Raw genomic sequence first — 19,328 nt, 5'->3', positions numbered from 1 at the left:
ATCGATTTAAGAACTCTGTGAAGAACAAATTGTCTCACAACTGCTTTACAAGTGAATAAACAAACTACAGAGAAATTCTTAACAGTTACAGCTTTTTCTATTTCTCTTCTAAAAGTTTTTGCTTAGTTATTTATTTCACTAGCTACACTTGGTTTTTATATCACCAAGTTTACATGGTAATAAGACAGGATAATAAAATAAAACTATCAAGTCAAACTCCATGCTGCTTCACTACTCTATTCCAGCAGCTTTGAAAATCTTCTTAACTTGCATGGAAATGGTAATGCTGCTTTGTTTTTCATTTCCTGTTAAACAGGCTCCCCACATTCCTTTTGTAAACACCCAACGCATGTGATTGTCTTATCACTGTCAACAGATATTTGAATTGATCATCCGGCGGGTACATGCTTGTCATCCATCGGGTAGCTTTGTTGATCATCCGTTGGGTTGCTTTGTTGATCATCCGTCGGGTAACTATTTAACAATTGACTTCATTTCACTTATGTAGAATTACAAGACATTTCATATTTACAATTAATCAGCCTATTCTGCATATCTAATAATAGTCAACATGACTCATATGCTACTACAGGGTCTATACAAAGTTGTTCACAGAAATGTGTTACAATACTTATTGTTACATAAGCTACTCACTCGATGGATGTCAAATCATCATCCGTCGGGACTATATTGAGTCATCCGTCGGGACTATATTTGATCATCCGTTGAGTGCTACATTTTTCACTAAGTTAAATCTACTAAGGTGTTTTGTTAATGTAATCATGAAGTTCACAACATATTCCCAACACCCTGACAGACGGGGAAAACTTTTTATCCCACACTATGTTGTGCATGAGAAATTGAGTTTCAGAGTTGATAACATGATTATACATACTAAATGAGTGTATGCAAACACTATTAGTTTTTGAAGAAAACGAACTTTGACAAATTACCATATTTACGAACCATCGAGGATTATGGAAATCATAATATAATTACAAAATTTAAAACCCTACGGATTTATATCCAAGAACGATATTTCAAAACATAAAGAATAAATACGAAAGGATTTACGCTGCAAACCGTTTACGAGAAATTATTACGAAAATGATTAAGCAACCGAACAAACGCGTAAACGAATAAATAAACGTATCACGCTAACCAACTATGGTAGAAAATTAACCATGGTTACTTTATTAAATAGTAATCTAAGCTATATAGGAATGATCACCTAAAGCTAAGAAATAGTAAGCTAAAGCCTAAACCAAGTAGTTTAGCTTGCAACCTAGGAAAGCTAGCAAGATTTGTTCAAATATATGCCAACATACTCTAGTTCTAGGACATATACTATAGAATATACAAATCAAATACAATCACTTCTCCAAGAAGCATCAAAGCAAACACACAAAATCTCTCTATCCCCCCAAAACCTCATATTCGTCCAAACACAAAAAGGAGCAAGAAATCAATTTCAAAACTCCAAGCTCTAGTCATGGAAAAAATCCCTCATTAATTTCTAAGCTTCATACATCCTAAACTAAGGTAAGATAATTTTTTAAGCTTATTTTATCAAGGTTTGATGGGTGAAAAAAATTCAAGAAAGATGATAGTGAATAGTATGAATAGTAACTTTTCTTTGGTTTCTTGATTTTAATGGTTGATTTAGGTTCCAAAAATCCTACCAATCACTCCCAAGACTTCACCATCATCAAGAACACCTCTCAATATTTCAACAAAGGTATAAATCTTTGATCCATGCTTATTTAAGATTTAAGTTCAAGAATCTTTTGGAACATAGTTGTAAACATAGTTTTGGTTAATGTATTGTTGTAATCTTGATGTTTAGTTAAGTAGATTTAAGGTTGATGATGTTGCCTCAAGAACATAATGTCCTTGAGAGGAGTTAGTGTGGTGGTGATTATTTGATGATTGTTGGTGGTAGTATATAGATTTAAGGCGTAAACGAAACTCGGAACCAATGATATAAAATAGATTTCCTTAACTGCTATAAAAATTTCAAGTGAAAATAATGATATTTCAATTTTATAAAAATATCGGAACCAAGACCGCGTAATTAGAAAGCCGTTAGAATTCATAAGCAGAGCCGACGATGAAAATATAAACGGACATAAGGTATTTCAAAATGGAAGCGACCGTGACATGTATAAGTACTTAAAGGAATAATAAGGGTAAAAATATGTGAGAGAACGAATAATAAGTAGCATATGAGTACGAGTCGCCGTAAATTAGAACGGGATCTAACGAAACGGTTTATGTTTACGGTTATAGATTTTCGAGCGGACCCTTGAGCATCCTCCACCTTGAGATGCCCAGGAAAGTTTACGAACCCAACTCCATATATTGTTGTGTTATGAAAAGATTGTTTTATTATCATTTGTATAAATCCCATGCTTGCCATGATACTAAGTATTTGAGTTTTCTCATATAATAGCGATGGTATTACGATATGTATATGTCGTAGAATGTTTAACACCGCCACGAGCGTGACGTATAATAATAAGACCGAGAGTTGGTCGGAGTTTTTAAATGAAAACCCGGGAATCATTCCGGTGATGTTTTAGGACATTAAAGTCCGTAGTAGTTGTATTCTAAGGGACTCGATGTCTACTTGCGAAACATTAAATACCTCAAACTTTTATTAAAACGATTTCCAAAAATCGTATTCCCTCACCTATATTTAATTACTCGAATAATGAATATTATTTCATTTATTCATTTAATAAAGGAGAATTATTCTCCAATAATTATTTATTTCAAACTCGATTAATTAATAAAGATTACTTTAATTATCTGACATAAATTAGTTGAAGAGCATTATTTCAAATATACTTTTAAAATATAATCATTCATGGTTTGATTATTTAATAATTATTATTTAATTATTAATTATTTATTAAATAATTTAATATGATTTAAAAAATCATAAAATCTGATTTAAAATACTTTCTGATTTTCGGAAAATCATTCGAATAATTTCAGATCGTCGGAGAATATTATCTCAACTTATTTTAAATATTTTAATATTGTTTCAAAAGAAAATCCCCCATATTTAATTATCTGTTGACAACGTTCAACTCACATCCTTAGTACTTCCTCCGAAAATTTCGAAAGTACATATATATATACACACTAATAAGATAAGCTGTTTCTATCAACATGCAAAACGCTTTGGGAACTTCGATATGGTTCGAGTTCTCGAGATATGATAGGATTCTTTTAAAGGACAAGGGAGGGATATACTCTAGTACTATGTGTACTAGAGAGACAACCAAAGGTACCGCAGGCGGAGGTACTCTGTGTACCAGGAACTTGTGAAGTATGTGTATACCCAAAATGGGACACGTATCCCGAATACGGTAAGGGTGATAACCGGGATACGAAGGTGCCGTCCTTCTACTAGTAGAAAAGGTTACTATTTCCGTAGTACGACTGATCATCGTATGCGGTGGCTCGAGTGAATGTGCTAAATTCTTCCAATTAGAATTGTGATGCAATACCATAACCCAAGCATAGGTCCTGGGATTACTATTAAGGTATTCGCAGGATAATAAATCCACTAAAGAATTATTTTCAAAAGAAGGTGTGTATCACCAAGGAAAACTATTTTTGAATAAAATGTATTTATCATATATGGCATTATACTTGAGTTTATCATACAGTCATTTCATACTGAAAATTATTATGCTGGGCATTATAGCTCACACTTGTTTTCTTAAATTGACACAACACAACAGTAAATCAAGATGCCTATCTTGAAACTCACAGCCAGGAAATGGATAGGAAATGGCCAGCTATTCTGTAGGATGTTTGGTGTTGTACCTCAAGTAGACCGAATAAGCTGGATTGGATTTCAGTTATTTTTAGTCCGGCTTATTTACAAGTACGATTTATGTAAGATAATGAATAGGAAATGAATATTTTGCCGATGGACTAACCTTACTTAAAGGTTATTTCACCGGTAAGGCTTAACTACTTTTGGGTTGTAATAATTATCACTTTGTGGATTGATTTACTCTAGTAATGAATAGTTTGTTTCCAAGATAATAACCTATAAGTATGTGTGTGTGTGATAAATATGGGGTTGTAAAAGTGTGAGTATTTATATATTGTGATATGAGATAAGTATTATATAGTATTCAAGATGGCGTGGCCTCCTAGATCCTTGACCCCGGATTTTGGGGCACCATAGAAATGGTATCAGAGCCTTAGGTTATCAAATCTTGGAAATGATAGGATGTAAAATACGTAGACATAAGGATAATAAATAATCAATTAGAGCTCAAGTCGAGTTCGTCGTCAGGCTACATGGATAGTCTTGACAGTTTTACCTTCAAGGGAATTCCCACTCTAAGTTAGTAACACCTTGCATATTGTGTCAGGTACCAGTGGAGCCTATGGGGGAGGTTGACCATGTTGATGATATTATGGCCCCTGAGTGTGACCCTACTCCCGAGCTGAAGGACCCACCCATTGATGACTCAGATGATGACCCTACTGAGGATCCCCCGGATGAGGAGACTGACCTTCTTGTCCCCATAGCTGATGATGTTGAGATGCCCTAGGGAGATGGCATAGACTGGAGGGATATAAAGATGTACTCTCTCCCGACTGTTCGCTCTCCTACACCTCACCCAGGGATGCTGAGCCCTATGCCCTACATTGATGAGGACGAGGATGATGGGATGGACGCACAAACCTACGAGGCACATGACATATCCTCTAGCGACCCAGACTCACCTCTACCACCCCCAGCGACCATACATGTAGTTGTGCATGACTGGATAGTGGCAAAACTTAATGCTGAGATCACCGCGACATCTGCCCATATTGTGGAGCTACGACAGGCGCTAACCGCCGAGAGAGCCATCAGGCTAGGATACCCAGGGGACTTCAGAGCTGGTTCCCCGTCCATAGCTCGCAGGGAGATCGATGAGATCGAGCTCCGTACCCGAGTTCAGATGAGGATGATAGCAATGGGGGGATACATCCCTGTAGTTGACATAAAGCTGATGTTGACGGGAGTGATAAGGAGGGTACGAGACCTCACGCGCAGCGATAGTGACTGAGAGGCCAGTGGCTACTGATGGACCTTAGAGAGGGCTGGGTGATTAGTCACCAATTTTGTAGGATAGCTAGTAGTAGATAGCATTGATAGCCCCTCAGGGTGCCCCTGTATATGTATTTGTACTTTAGCAGTAGGATGACATATTTTCATTATCAGAACGATGCCACCCCGTAGAAGAGGAACCAGGGCACGGCCCGCAGAATTTGTTAATCAACAACGAAATGGACCTGACCACATAGTGCATGAGGAAAGTGAAGAAGACCTAGACTATAATGAGTATGATGAAGAAGAGTATGTTGAAGAAGAGGCTGAGGATACCCATCAGGGAGGGAACCCCATGAATGAGTTTATGGAACTTTTAAGGGCAAATCTGAACTAACAGCCCATTCCACCATAACCGCATATTTCCCAACAGACTGCGGCTATTGCCTTCAGGGCATTCAAATCCCTCAAACCCCCAGAGTTTCTAGGATCTACCGACCCCGTTGAGGCACGGGCCTGGCTCAAGGAAATAGAAAAGTCCTTCGAGTTACTAGGTGTGGAAGAACGACACAAGACTATTTTCGCTTTTTACATGTTGAAAGGGGAAGCTAACTACTGCAGGGAGTCCAAACAAAACCTCAAGACAGATGATGTTATTCCATGAGATAGATTTACTCGGTTGTTCTTAGACAAGTATTTCCCTAGGTTTATGGAAACTCAGATGGAGATTAAGTTTCTGGAGTTGAAACAAGATAAGATGACTGTGGCAGAATATGAGGCCAAGTTTACTGAGTTATCACGATTTGTGCTTGAATTTGTGAATACTGATGAGAAGAAAGTGCGAAGGTTTCATCTTGGTCTGAAATAGTGGATCCAAAACCGAGTGGCACTACTAGAGCTGACAGATTATGCCACCTTAGTGCAGAAAGCCTCGATTATTGAAGCTGGCAGTGAGAAAAGTTTGAAGGAAAAGGAAAATAGGAAGAGGAAGATAGGAAGCCAAGGCGGAGGAGGAGGAGGAGGAGGAGGAACCGGGAACAGGATCCTTCCAAGCAGGTTCGTTAGGGGAGTGGTGTCCCAACCTGCGAGAGGCCCCGGATTTAGAAAGGCCTCAAGTGAGAGTGTTGGCCAGGGTGGCGGATAATCTAGGGCAACATTTCATAGCTAACCCCGTGCCCCAATACCGGAGTGTCAAACATGTGGAAAAAGACACCTTGGAGTGTGCAACCAGGCGAGAGCCCCTCTGAAAAGCTATAAGTGTGACCAAACCGGACACCTTGCCAACAACTGCAAATGACCCAACATGACGTGTTTCCAATCTGGGAAGGTAAGGCACATAAGGAAGGATTGCCCGACATTAAATCCCCCAGCCTCCGGGATGAGCAGAGCTGCATTCAACCGGCCCCCAACTGCTAGAACTTTCAATATGACTGTTCAGGACGCTGTCCGAAACACTATCGTGATAGCAGGTACCCTTCTATTAAATTCTGAAAATGCAAATGTCCTATATGATTATGGAGCGACCAAGTCATTTATATCTCAAGATTTTGCTAAAAAGTTAAAAATTAACGCCATACCCTTATGTGAGGTATTACAAATGGAAAATAGCAAACAAAGAAATAATTCCTGTAAATCAAGTACACCCTAAATGCCAGTTGAAATTAGAAAGGAAAGTCTTCGAGGTTGACTTAATCCCATTTTCGTTAGGAGAATTTGATATAATCTTAGGAATGGATTGGTTATGTAGTAATGGAGCACAAATATATTGTGAGTGAAAGAGAGTGATGATAAGAGTACAAAATGGAAAGGAAGTAGTGTTCAAAGGTCAACGACAAATTCAGAAATTTCTCACCATGCTACAGGCAAAAAGATTGTTAAAGAAAGGTAACGAGGCCTATTTGGCTTATGTGATGAATACTAAGAAAGAAGTTCCCAACATACAGGACATACCCATAGTGAATAAATTTGAGGATGTGTTTCCAGAGAACTTACCAGGATTGCCACCCGACAGGGAAATAGAATTTTCTATAGAATTAGCACCAGGGATGGCACCAGTGTCTAAAGCCCCTTATAGGCTAGCCCCATTTGAGATGAAGGAACTAGCTTCTCAACTGCAAGAGTTACTAGATAACGGAATGATAAGACCCAGTGTGTCGCCATGGGGAGCGCCAGTATTGTTCGTAAAGAAAAAGGACGGCAGTACGAGACTATGCATAGACTACATGGAGTTGAATAAGCTGACTATCAAGAATAGGTACCCCCTCCCTAGGATTGATGACCTATTCGACCAACTTAATGGTGCTGTACACTTTTTCTAAAATAGATTTGAGGACAGGATATCACCAGTTAAAAATCAAACCTGAGGATATACCAAAGACTGCTTTTCGCACTAGGTATGAGCACTATGAGTTCTTAGTCATGTCGTTTGGACTAACCATTACACCCGCAGCCTTTATGGATTTGATGAACAGAGTGTTCAAAAAGTACTTAGATATATGTGTGATAGTTTTTATAGACAATATCCTAATCTACTCAAAGATAGAGCAAGAACATGCAGAATACTTGAGGATAGTATTAGAAACCTTGAGGAATGAGAAATTATATGCCAAGTTCTCGAAATGCGAGTTTTGGTTAAATGAAGTTAAGTTCTTAGGGCATGTGGTGAGTAGCAAGGGAGTTTTAGTTGACCCCGCCAAGATAGAGGCGATATCCAATTGGGAAAGACCGACTACCCCAACCGAGGTTAGGAGTTTTGTGGGTTTAGCTGGATATTATCGGAGATTCGTGCAAGACTTTTCCAACATAGCCAGCCCATTGACTAGACTTACCCGGAAAATGGAAAATTTCATATGGACATAGAAATGTAAGGAAAGCTTTCAGGAACTGAAAAGGAGACTGGTGTCAGCACCAGTGCTCGCTCTTCCTGATGGAAAGGGAGAGTTTGTGATATACAGCGACGCATCACATAAAGGACTAGGATGTGTGCTTATACAGCACAGAAGGTTATCGCGTATGCCTCTCGGCAGTTAAAGGAATATGAGATCAGATACCCAACCCACAATCTAGAGTTAGCAGCCATAGTATTTGCTCTCAAAATTTGGAGGCACTACCTGTACGGTGAGAAATGCGAGATTTACACAGACCATAAGAGCCTCAAATATATTTTTACTCAGAAAGAACTAAACATGAGCCAGAGGAGGTGGTTAGAATTGATTAAGGACTATGATTATGAAATTTTGTATCACCCCGGTAAAGCCAATATGGTGACTGACGCTCTCAGAAGAAAAGAGAGACTCAAAATGATGATGACATCTGAGGAATTAGTTAAGGAGTTCGAAAAGATAGAAATTAACGTGAATAAACGGTGAAGGAGCAGAAGGATTATTTGAGATTAAGATAGTGCTGGAACTGAATGAAAAGATACGAGTGTGTCAGGAAAAGAAGATGAATGAAGAAAGAGAAACATTGACAGGTGAGGAAGTCAGATGCGAGAAGGATGAGAAAGGAATCATGAGGTATGCATCCCGAATTTGGATTCCAAATGTACAAGAGTTAAAGGAAGAGTTGTTGCACGAAGGGCACAGCTCCAGATATTCGATCCACCCAGGAAGTACGAAATTGTACCATGACCTTAAGGAATATTATTGGTGGCCTAATATGAAAAGAGAAGTAGCAGAGTGGGTCAGCAAGTGCTTGACATGCCAGAGAGTGAAGGCTGAACATCAGCGACCCAGTGGACTATTACGGCCCCTAGAAATTCTGGAATGGAAATGGGAGCATATAGCCATGGATTTTGTGATAGGCCTACCAAGAACGAAAACAAATCACGATGCCATATGGGTTATCATAGATAGACTAACCAAGTTCATGCACTTCCTGCCAATCAACGGAAGGTACACAGTAGACAAGCTAGTGGATATTTACTTGAAGGAAATTGTAGTGAGACACGGCGTTCCCGTTGCCATAGTGTTAGATAGAGACCCAAGGTTTAATTCCCGATTTTGGAGAAGCTTCCAGGAGTGTGTAGGCACCAGACTAAATATGAGTACCGATTAACACCCCCAAACTGATGGACAAAGCGAAAGGACTATTCAGACCCTAGAAGATATGCTGCGAGTATGTGTCATCGACTTTAAAGGGAATTGGAATGACCACTTACCCCTGATCGAATTTGCCTATAATAATAGCTACCACGCTGTTATGGATCAAAAACTAAGGTTATTATTTGCTGTATTTATTACTAAGATTCGGGAGCTCAAGGCCTTTAATGGCTGCTCTCGTGTTTCATAGCTCAACTCTGCCTTTACGAGATGCCTACGTATCTCTGTGAATTAGAGAATCAAGCCAAAAAACGTAGTTCTGATTGGTGGGGGTGAGACCCCTTATATAGATGTTGGGAGTCCTTGAATTGGACTTGGTATAGGAGACCTGGTGGGCAAGTCTCATAATTAGAATAGACTTAGGAGTCCTAGGAAGTAGGAAGCTGATTCCTTATCCTTTTAGGTCCCCTTGAGGCTAATCTATAAGGATTTATATCCTTATCGGGACTCTTCTCAATAGCTGATTTTTCCCTTATTAATTAATTACGAAATTAATTAATAATCAGGGCTTTTGGGCCTTTTTTATTCCATCAGGCCTGATTTAACCTTTCTGGTCTGAGTATCATATGTCTTTTTATTGGGCCTAGCAGCCCACAGCTTGTACAATTAATGCAATATTTAATTATACAATCATAATTTATTTATCCCTATCATTTGCCCCCCAACTTTTGGGAAACATTGATTAGGTTTCGCAGAAGTTAAGTCTATTCGTTCCCTTACAGGGTTTCATTTTTCCGTAAAGTGTGGAGCGACCTACACATTTACAATGAATTTTTCCTTTTATTCAGGAATTATCTTAATTTCCAGGAATTTTTCCCTTATTTCCGGGATTTTTCCCTTATTTTCTGGATTTTTCCCTAATTTTCTGGGATTTTCCCTAATTTTCTGGGATTTTCCCTAATTTTCTGGAATTTTCCTTAATTTTCTGGATTTTTTCCCTAATTTACTGGGATCTATCCTTAATTTCTGGATTTTTCCCTAATTTCTGAAAATATTAACATTTTTCAGAAAATATTTAAGGAATTTCTGGATTTTTTCCCTAATTTCTGGGATTTATCCTTTAATTTTTCTGGATTTATTCCTTATTTCTGAAAATATTAACATTTTTCAGAAAATATTTAAGGAATTTCCTTATTTTTCTAATTAAATGATCAGAAAAACAGAACTTTTGCTGCTCAATACATCCTAGGCGTTGTTGATCCACGCCTAGGAGACAGTTTCCTAACAACGTCTAGGAAACTTGCGTCCTGGGCGTTGTTGGAGGCTGATGCTTCCTGGGCGTTGTTGATCCACGCCTAGGAGACGGTTTCCTAACAACGTCTAGGAAACGTGTGTCCTGGGCGTTGTTGGAGGCTGATGCATTCATAGATCCTAGACGTCGTGCACCCACGCCTAGGAGACAGTTTTCTAACAACGTCTAGGAAACTTGCGTCCTGGGCGTTGTTGAAGACAAATGCTTCCTGGGCGTTGTTGTACCACGCCTAGGAGCCACACTTCTAACAACGGCTAGGGACGATGCATCCTGAGCGTTGTTGGGGACAGATGCTTCCTGGGCGTTGTTGTACCACGCCTAGGAGCCACACTTCTAACAACGTCTAGGGACGATGCATCCTGAGCGTTTTTTGGGGACAGATGCTTCCTGGGCGTTGTTGTACCACGCCTAGGAGCCACACTTCTAACAACGTCTAGGGACGATGCATCCTGGGCGTTGTTGAGGCTGTTCGAGCCTTGATTCATTCAATGAACTTTGATTTTAAATCTTTTCAAAATTCAAATCTTATGGGCTTCCCGCCTTTTTCTTAGGCCCAGGCCCGTTTCTGCATCTTTGAGCTCCTCTATATAAGAGGTGGAGTGTGAGTTCATTTCTCACACTTCACTTTCACAAAAATTTCTAAATTTCAACTCTGCAATTAGTCTCTCAAGAATCGCCACCTCCAAGCGATTTCCGGCTTTCTACTCCGCCGCTTTCTGGGCTTTTTTTGAAGATTCCGTTTGAATCTTCATCTTCTTTCCTTACTTTCAAGAGCTTCCTGGGTTTTTGTCTTCATCCATGGCGGATTCCGATTCATCTCACTCCCATGTCCCCCAAGCTGTTGCCCGTCCCTCTAGGGCCAGCCGAGGAAAAAAATCTCTTGTACATTCCTCAGTTATTTCTCTTAGGGATCTTTTAACCGAATTTGGGCAAGCCTTTCCTAACATGTTACACTTAGATGCATATAATTATCCTTCTAGATTTGGTCCAGATCAAGTAGGTACCATAGCCCGCCTTTTTGGCATTTCTCACCCTTATAGGGCCGAGGCTCCAGGCCCAAATGATAGGGCCTGCTACCCAAAACCTGGGGCCATTCGGGTCTATAAGGAAACCTTTTATGCTGGTTTTCGCCTACCTCCTCATCCTTTTGTTTTTCGCCTTTTGGCTGAGTCCCGAGTCTGTCCGACCCAACTCACACCCAACTCTTGGCGCTTTATTCACTGTTATATGGCCCAATCTGGTAAACACAGTTTTGAGCCAAATGTTTGTGTCTTTCGTTATTTATTTAAATTTGTAAATGCTTCTGAGGACCAAGGATGGGTCAAAATAGTTCATAGATCCTTGGCTCGTTCCTGCTTTATTTCTGGCACCAATCCCGACTCGTATCCAACATGGAAGAGTGAGTGGTTTTATATATTTCTGGATTCCGAGGAGGGTTGGGACCATTTTTTCAGGCCTAACTTCTCAAAAAGTATAGACGGGTCTTTAAGAGACCTAAAATTGGGGATAGATGAGGATGCGGCCATCAAGGCCATTACTGCTGATAACTTGCACCATTGCGCTCTCATTCTTTCAGAGGGTAATTTGCAAGGTTTAGGTCTAAGTGACCTTGGTCCCGAGGGTATTTCTTTCCCCTTTTTGTTCCATTTCCTCCATTCTCTATTTGTCCTTTTTCTTACGTACTCGTATTTGCCTGCAGCTAGGGCCGCTTTGGACACGATCTTCAAGAAGCGGGAGGCCCGTGCCGCCAAGGGCTCCGCTGTCGAGACCCACCGCGACAAGCGGGTTAGGATTGGTGACGGCCCTTCAGTCACGGTTCAGGAGGCCGTCCCTACTTTTTTATCCCAGAGGCCTCCTAGCCTTGATGAAGATACCTCTCCCTTCACCGTCACTTGGGGCCTTCAGAGGAGGGACACGGTGGTAGGGAGTTCCGAGGCTGCCGCCGTTTGGTCTCAGAGTGTGATCACGCCTCGTGACAGGGCTGAGATCGTCGAGTCTTCTGATGACCTACAGATTGAATGTCTGGGTGCTCAGGCCGTGGCTTCTGTAAGCCTCTTCCTTTTTTAACTGTTTTTTTTTTACTTACTGTACTTTGATATGTTCGTGCAGATGAATACCTATCTCCAGGCTGCCCTTCACAATTTGAAGGATGTGAGGACCAGCCTAACTATTGCTGAGAGGGACAGGGATAGGTACCTCAAGGCTTCCGAGGCCAACTTCACTCGTTTCCGTGAGGTAGAGAAGGAGCTGGCGGACGAGAAGGAGAAAGTTCGTAAGCTGGAGCTGGATGCTCAAAGGGCCGGAGCTGAGGTGATAGCTGAGTATAAGGCATCTCAGGACTTTCAGGATGTCCTAAATGCTGAGTACGATGCTAACTTCCCGGAGACCTTTTCTAGCTGTTGGGAGCAGATAGTAGAGGAGATTGGGAAGAAGATTCCGGAGGTGACTCTCACTGCCTATCCAGTCCCTGATATTCCTGGGAAAGAGCCTCTTCTTGATGATATCCCTCTTTCTCCTATTCTTGCTTCTTCTGCTGAGGCCGAAGCTGTTTCTCCTCGAGGTGCTGATCCTGTTCCAGTTCCTTCTTCTGCTGCCAATGAAGGAAACATCGATGATGACTTCTTCAAGGATCTTTGAGTATTTTGTTTTTCTTGTTTGGCCCATTGTGGCTTTCTATGTATTGACTTAATCGTATTCAGAACTTATTACCCTTCGGGGCTTGTATTCTATATGTTGCTTTTCTTGCCTCTTTCTGTTTTGACTTTACAATCTTAATATGCATTTGAATCTTAAACATCCTTAGATTGAAATAATTTCAAACTCTTTAATATGAAGTCTGGTTTTTCAAAACCTTACACAGCATGGGTTCGACCCTAATTAATAATAACTAGACAAAGTAAATTCTACTGGAATATAAAATCCTACGCAAGCAAAGCTTCAAGGTGCTTTTAAACCTACTTGTCATAATGACAAGTGAGAATCGTACTTCGCCTATCTTACACGTAGTAAACCTTCAGGTTTTGTGCGTGCCAGGTCCTCAGGACTTCAAAACCATCCATAGTTTCCAGCTTGTAGGTTCCTCTACCCTGAACGCTCTTGACTTTGTACGGCCCTTCCCAATTTGGGGCTAGCTTTCCTTTCTGTCCGACACCAGAAGCCTCTATTTTTCTCAAGACTAGATCGCCTTGTTTAAAAAACCTTTCTTTAACCCTTAGGTTGTAGTAGAATGAAGCCTTTTTCTGATATTCTACTATCTTTGCATGTGCCGTATCTCGCACTTCATCGATCAGATCCAGGGCTAACCTCTGCCCTTCCTCATTTTCTTCTGCATTGAAAGCCTGAATCCTTGGAGAGGAATGTGATATCTCTACTGGAACTACTGCTTCTGCCCCATACGCCAACATGAAGGGAGTTGCTCCTGTCGTAACTCTACAGGTAGTCCTATAGGCCCATAATATGGGAAGTATCTCATCCACCCAATTATTTCTTGACTTCTCGATCCTTTTCTTTAATCCATCCAGGATTATTCGATTTGCTACTTCTGCTTGCCCATTAGCTTGTGGGTGAGCCATAGAGGTGAACCGTAACTCAATTTCATTTTCTTCACAATACTTCTTGAATTCCTCGTTGTTGAATTGTGTTCCATTGTCAGTGACGAGGATACGGGGAATTCCATATCGGCACATAATGTTTTCCCACAGGAATTGTGCAACCTGCTTAGTTGTGATTTTGGCCAAGGGCTTGGCTTCAATCTACTTAGTGAAATAATCAATGGCTACAATCAGAAACTTCCTTTGTGCTGTGGCCATAGGGAAAGGCCCTAGAATATCCATCCCCCACATAGCAAAGGGGATTGGGGAGTTGATAGAGGTCAGCATCTCGGGGGGTAGTCTAACAACTGGTGCATGCTTCTGACAGCGATCACACTTCTTCACATATTCTTTGGCATCAGCCATCATTTCTGGCCAATAGAAGCCTAAACGGGTTATCTTATGAGCCAAGGCCCTGCCCCCCAAGTGTTGTCCACAAATACCTTCATGCACTTCTTCAAGAGCCAAGCGTGTCTCATCGGGCCTGAGACACCTCAAGTAGGGAACCACGAAAGATCTTTTGTAAAGAATCCCATCTATCAAAGAGTACCTTAGTGCCCGAACAGTTAACTTCCGTGCTTCAGTTGCATCACTTGGCAACCAACCGGTCTGAATGTGAGCCTTGATGGGATCAATCCATGACGTCCCCAAGCCTATGGGAGCCACTAGCTTAACATCTATGCTTCGTGTCTTCAAAACACGGAAGTACACACTTCCTGAACTTTCTTCAATCTCAGACGAAGCGAACTTTGATAGCGCATCTGCCTTAACATTTTCTTCCCTTGGAATGTGTTCAACATGGCATTCATTAAATTGGGTCATCACAGCCCTTACTAGGCGGACATACTTAGCCATCGTTTCATCCCTTGCCTCAAATTCTCCCTTTACCTGGGATATGATCAGCTTCGAGTCTCCACGGACCTTTAAGTTTTTGACTCTAAGTGTCCCAGCTAGACCAAGGCCAGCTATCAGGGCTTCATACTCTGCCTCATTGTTTGTGGTTGGAAAATCTAGCTTCATAGCATACTCAATAAAGAACCCATCAGGGCTTTGCAAAACCAACCCTGCTCCACTGGAATTTGTTTTTGATGCTCCATCAAAATAGAGAACCCAATATTCTTTCTCCTTATCATCCTTCTCCCTGTCCCCATTGTCGACTCCCTTGTCTTGAGGTATGGTATCTTCCTGCCCCCCAACTTCTTGGTTGGGTATGGTACATTCCACCACGAAGTCAGCTAGTGCCTGGGCTTTTATAGCCGTACGTGGCTTATACTTGAGATCAAACTCTCCCAACTCTATTGCCCACTTAATCAGTCTCCCACTTGCCTTGGGACTGTGAATGATATTTCTCAGTGGCTGATTTGTTAGCACTTCAATCTGGTGAGCTTGAAAATAAGGACGCAGCTTTCTTGAAGCCATTACCAAGGCTAAAGCGAATTTCTCAATAGTTGAATAATTCAACTCAGCACCATGCAAAATTTTGCTGACATAGTATACGGGTTTCTGGACTTGCAGTTCTTCCTTAACCAACACCGCGCTCAAGGCGCTCTCCGAAACAGCCAAGTACAAGAATAAAACTTCATTCAGAACTGGCTTGGCCAACAATGGGGCCTGGCCCATATATTTCTTTAATTCTTCAAATGCCTTCTGATTTTCCTCACTCCATACAAAGTCTTTAATGTTCTTTAGTGACTTGAAGAATGACAAGCACTTGTCTCCTGACTTGGAGATGAATCGTCCTAGCGCAGCAACCCTTCCTGTGAGCTTCTGAACATCCTTGATAGTTTTTGGTGGTTCCATGTCCAGGATCGCCTTTATTTTATCGGGATTAGCCTCAATTCCTCTTTTTGAGACCATTAATCCCAAGAATTTTCCAGATCCTACTCCGAAAGCACACTTCGTAGGATTTAACATCATCTTGTGGTACCTCAGGACCTCAAAAGCTTCCCTTAAATGGGCTATATGATCAGTCTTTACTAGACTCTTGACTAACATGTCATCAACATAAACTTCCATAGTCTTACCAATAAGATCCTTAAAAATTCTATTCACCAGCCTTTGATAGGTTGCTCCTGCATTCTTGAGACCAAACGCCATAACAAGATAACAATAAACACCAAAGTCAGTGATAAATGATACCTTTGGAATGTCATCCTTATGCATTTTGATCTGGTTGTATCCGCTAAATCCATCCATGAAACTCAGCATCTCATGTCCAGCAGTGGCATCAATCAAAGTATCAATTCTAGGCAGCGGAAAACAGTATTTGGGGCATGCATCATTCAGATCAGTGAAGTCTATACACATCCTCCACTTTCCATTAGCCTTCTTCACCATTACAGGGTTTGCTAACCACTCTGGAAATTGAATCTCCTCAATGAAACCAGCCTCTAAGAGCTTTTCTACTTCCTGTTTTATAGCCTCTTGTCTTTCCGGGGCAAAATTTCTTTTCTTTTGCTTCACTGTCTTCCGGCTTGGATCCACATTTAGCTTGTGAGTAATTAACTCCGGGTCTATGCCTGGCATATCAGCTGCTGACCATGCAAACACATCACTATTTTCTTGCAAAAATTTCACTAACTTTCCTCTAAGGGGCTCCTCTAATGTGGCTCCAATGAAAGTCATCCTCTCGGGATTCTTGGGGTCTAAAGGAACCGAAACCAATTCCTCTGCTGGCCTTCCTCTATTCTCATCATTTTCTCGAACATCCATATCTTCAATAGGAAGAACCTGCCCCCCGACTCCATCTGCCCTCAAAGAGGCCACATAACAGCTTCTAGCCATTTTTTGATCTCCTCTCTCTTCTCCAATCCCATTTCGGGTGGGAAACTTCATGACTGAATGGTAGGAAGAGGGGACTGCCTTGAAGGCATGTATCCCTGTTCTCCCCATGATAGCATTATAAGTTGAACTAGCCTTTACCACCACGAAATCCAGCATCTGCGTTGCTTGCCTTGGCTCCGTACCTATGGTGGTTGGCAATTTGATTATCCCTTCCACAGGACATTCTACTCCAGCAAATCCATATATCGGCATGTCGGTTGGTGTCAACTGGGAGTCGTTATACCCCATCCTTAGAAAGGTGTCGTGGAGCAAGATATCCACAGAAGCACCATTATCCACAAGGACCCTCTTAACCGGGCTATTTCCTATTATTGGTGTTATGACCAGCGGGTCGTCATGGGGAAACTTTACACCCTCTAGGTCGGAATCATCAAAAGCCAATGTTACTTCTGTCCTGGCCCTCTTCGGGGCTTCTCCAACAATATGCATAACCTCTCTAGTATATGCCTTTCTGGAATTTTTGGACAATCCAGCAGCAGTTGGACCTCCAAAGATCGTGTTTATCACAGGCCCTCGAGGTCTCGGCCCTCCATAAATGGTGTTTATAACTGGTCCTCTAGGCTGGGGGTTTCGCCCCTGATCGTCTTGGTCCCTCCTACGATCCTCAAAGTTCTTCCTTCCATTATTATTCTTATCCCCTCCTTCTCCAGTGTATTTGTTCAATCTTCCTTTTCGAATGAGGAACTCAATTTCATCTTTCAATTGCCTACACTCATCGGTGTCATGGCCAACATCTTTGTGAAACCTGCAATACTTGCTCTTATCTAGCTTGGCGGGATCAGCCTTCAAGGGCTTAGGCCAGCGAACATCTCTGTCTTTCTCAATCTCCATCAAAATCTGACTTCTAGGAGCATTAAGCTTAGCGTATTCAGTGAACTTTTGCCCAGGTCCTCCCTTCTTGGGGGTTGAATCAGGGTTTTGTTCGGTTCTAGGATATTTATCCTTTGCAATATATTCTAAATCAGTTTTTCGCTTCTTGCCTCCAGTGGGCTCATTACTTACTATGGTCTTCCTCATGCTTTCTTCAACCTTGATATACTTCCCTGCCCTCTCTTGGAGTTGCAACATGTTTTCAGGGGGACGTTTGGCCAAGGACATCTTGAAAAACTCATCCCTGGTTCCTTGTTGTAGTGCTATCATGGCTACCTTATCATCAAGGTCTGGGACTTTTAAAGCCTCTTTTGTAAAACGATTCAGGTAATCTCTTAAGGATTCCTTAGCTCCCTGCACAAGACTCATAAGGGATGCTGAACTTTTCTCATGGACTCTTCCACTGATGAATTGCTTAATAAAATCCTGACTTAATTCTCTGAACGATCCAATAGAATTTGGGGGCAGGCGACTGTACCATCTTTGAGCCATACCCGACAGGGTTTGAGGGAAGGCCCGACACTTTATAGCATCATTCACGGGTTGCAGCAGCAGTGCATTAGAGAATGTCCTAACATGATTAGCGGGGTCTCCCGTGCCATCATAGGCTTTGATAGTGGGCATCTTGAATTTCCTTGAGATATGGGCATTCATTATCTCTTCTGTGAAGGGTGGAGTTGGATCATCAGGATCTCCAAGGGGAAGGAGATTGCTTGGATCAGTTCTTGGGACAACAGCCCTTCTTCTTACCGGACCATCCAGGTCTATGACAGGAGGAGGATTTCTCCCCCTAGGAGGTATCTGGGGTCTGGTGGCCTGGTGAGCCTCCAAATCACGCCTCAGCCTTTGGATTTCAGCCTCATGAGCCCTGATCCTTTCCTGCACTTCTTGGGGATTCTCCCCTGGGGTGCTTTGGGGGCGTTGCCTTCCATCGGTCATTGGCTCTTTTCCAGGACGCCTCCTTCTCGGGGCCACTTCATCATCCGAAGATTCGGAGTCTCTTTCACTGTAAGGACCAGAAAATTCCCGATCCTCAGGGATAGGACCCAAACCTCGTATATAGGGGGGCGACTGCCCTCGTGCTTCGCTTCGCCCAGCATATCCGCTTCCTCCAACCTCAGGGTGAAGGGGCATCCCATAAGGGGGGTTAGTAGTAACAATAGTTGAATATTCATACCCGACGGGTCGAGAATTCACAGGTATATGTACTTGTTGAACTTGAGGATTCGTACTTTGAATAGTCGTGGGAGTTGTCCCTTGTGGCTGAGGACGAGTTGCCCCTGTCTGGGCTTCCCCCTGAGTAGATGCATAAGTTGAATGGGGAGGAACCTCCACGGTTGATGAAATCACCTGGGTTGTCTCTGATGGTGTTCCTTCCTCTAGAGCTCCAATTGTTCTCCGTGTTCTCGCCATGGTTGCTGTTGCGTTTTCCCACAGACGGCGCCAAATGTTATGGATCAAAAACTAAGGTTATTATTTGCTGTATTTATTACTAAGATTCGGGAGCTCAAGGCCTTTAATGGCTGCTCTCGTGTTTCGTAGCTCAACTCTGCCTTTACGAGATGCCTACGTATCTCTGTGAATTAGAGAATCAAGCCAAAAAA

The sequence above is a fragment of the Apium graveolens genome, chromosome 2 (assembly GCF_009905375.1).
Source record: "Apium graveolens cultivar Ventura chromosome 2, ASM990537v1, whole genome shotgun sequence".
Taxonomy (NCBI): Eukaryota; Viridiplantae; Streptophyta; class Magnoliopsida; order Apiales; family Apiaceae; genus Apium; species Apium graveolens.
The sequence above is the reverse complement of the archived record's forward strand: the minus strand, read 5'-3'. Positions refer to the sequence as shown.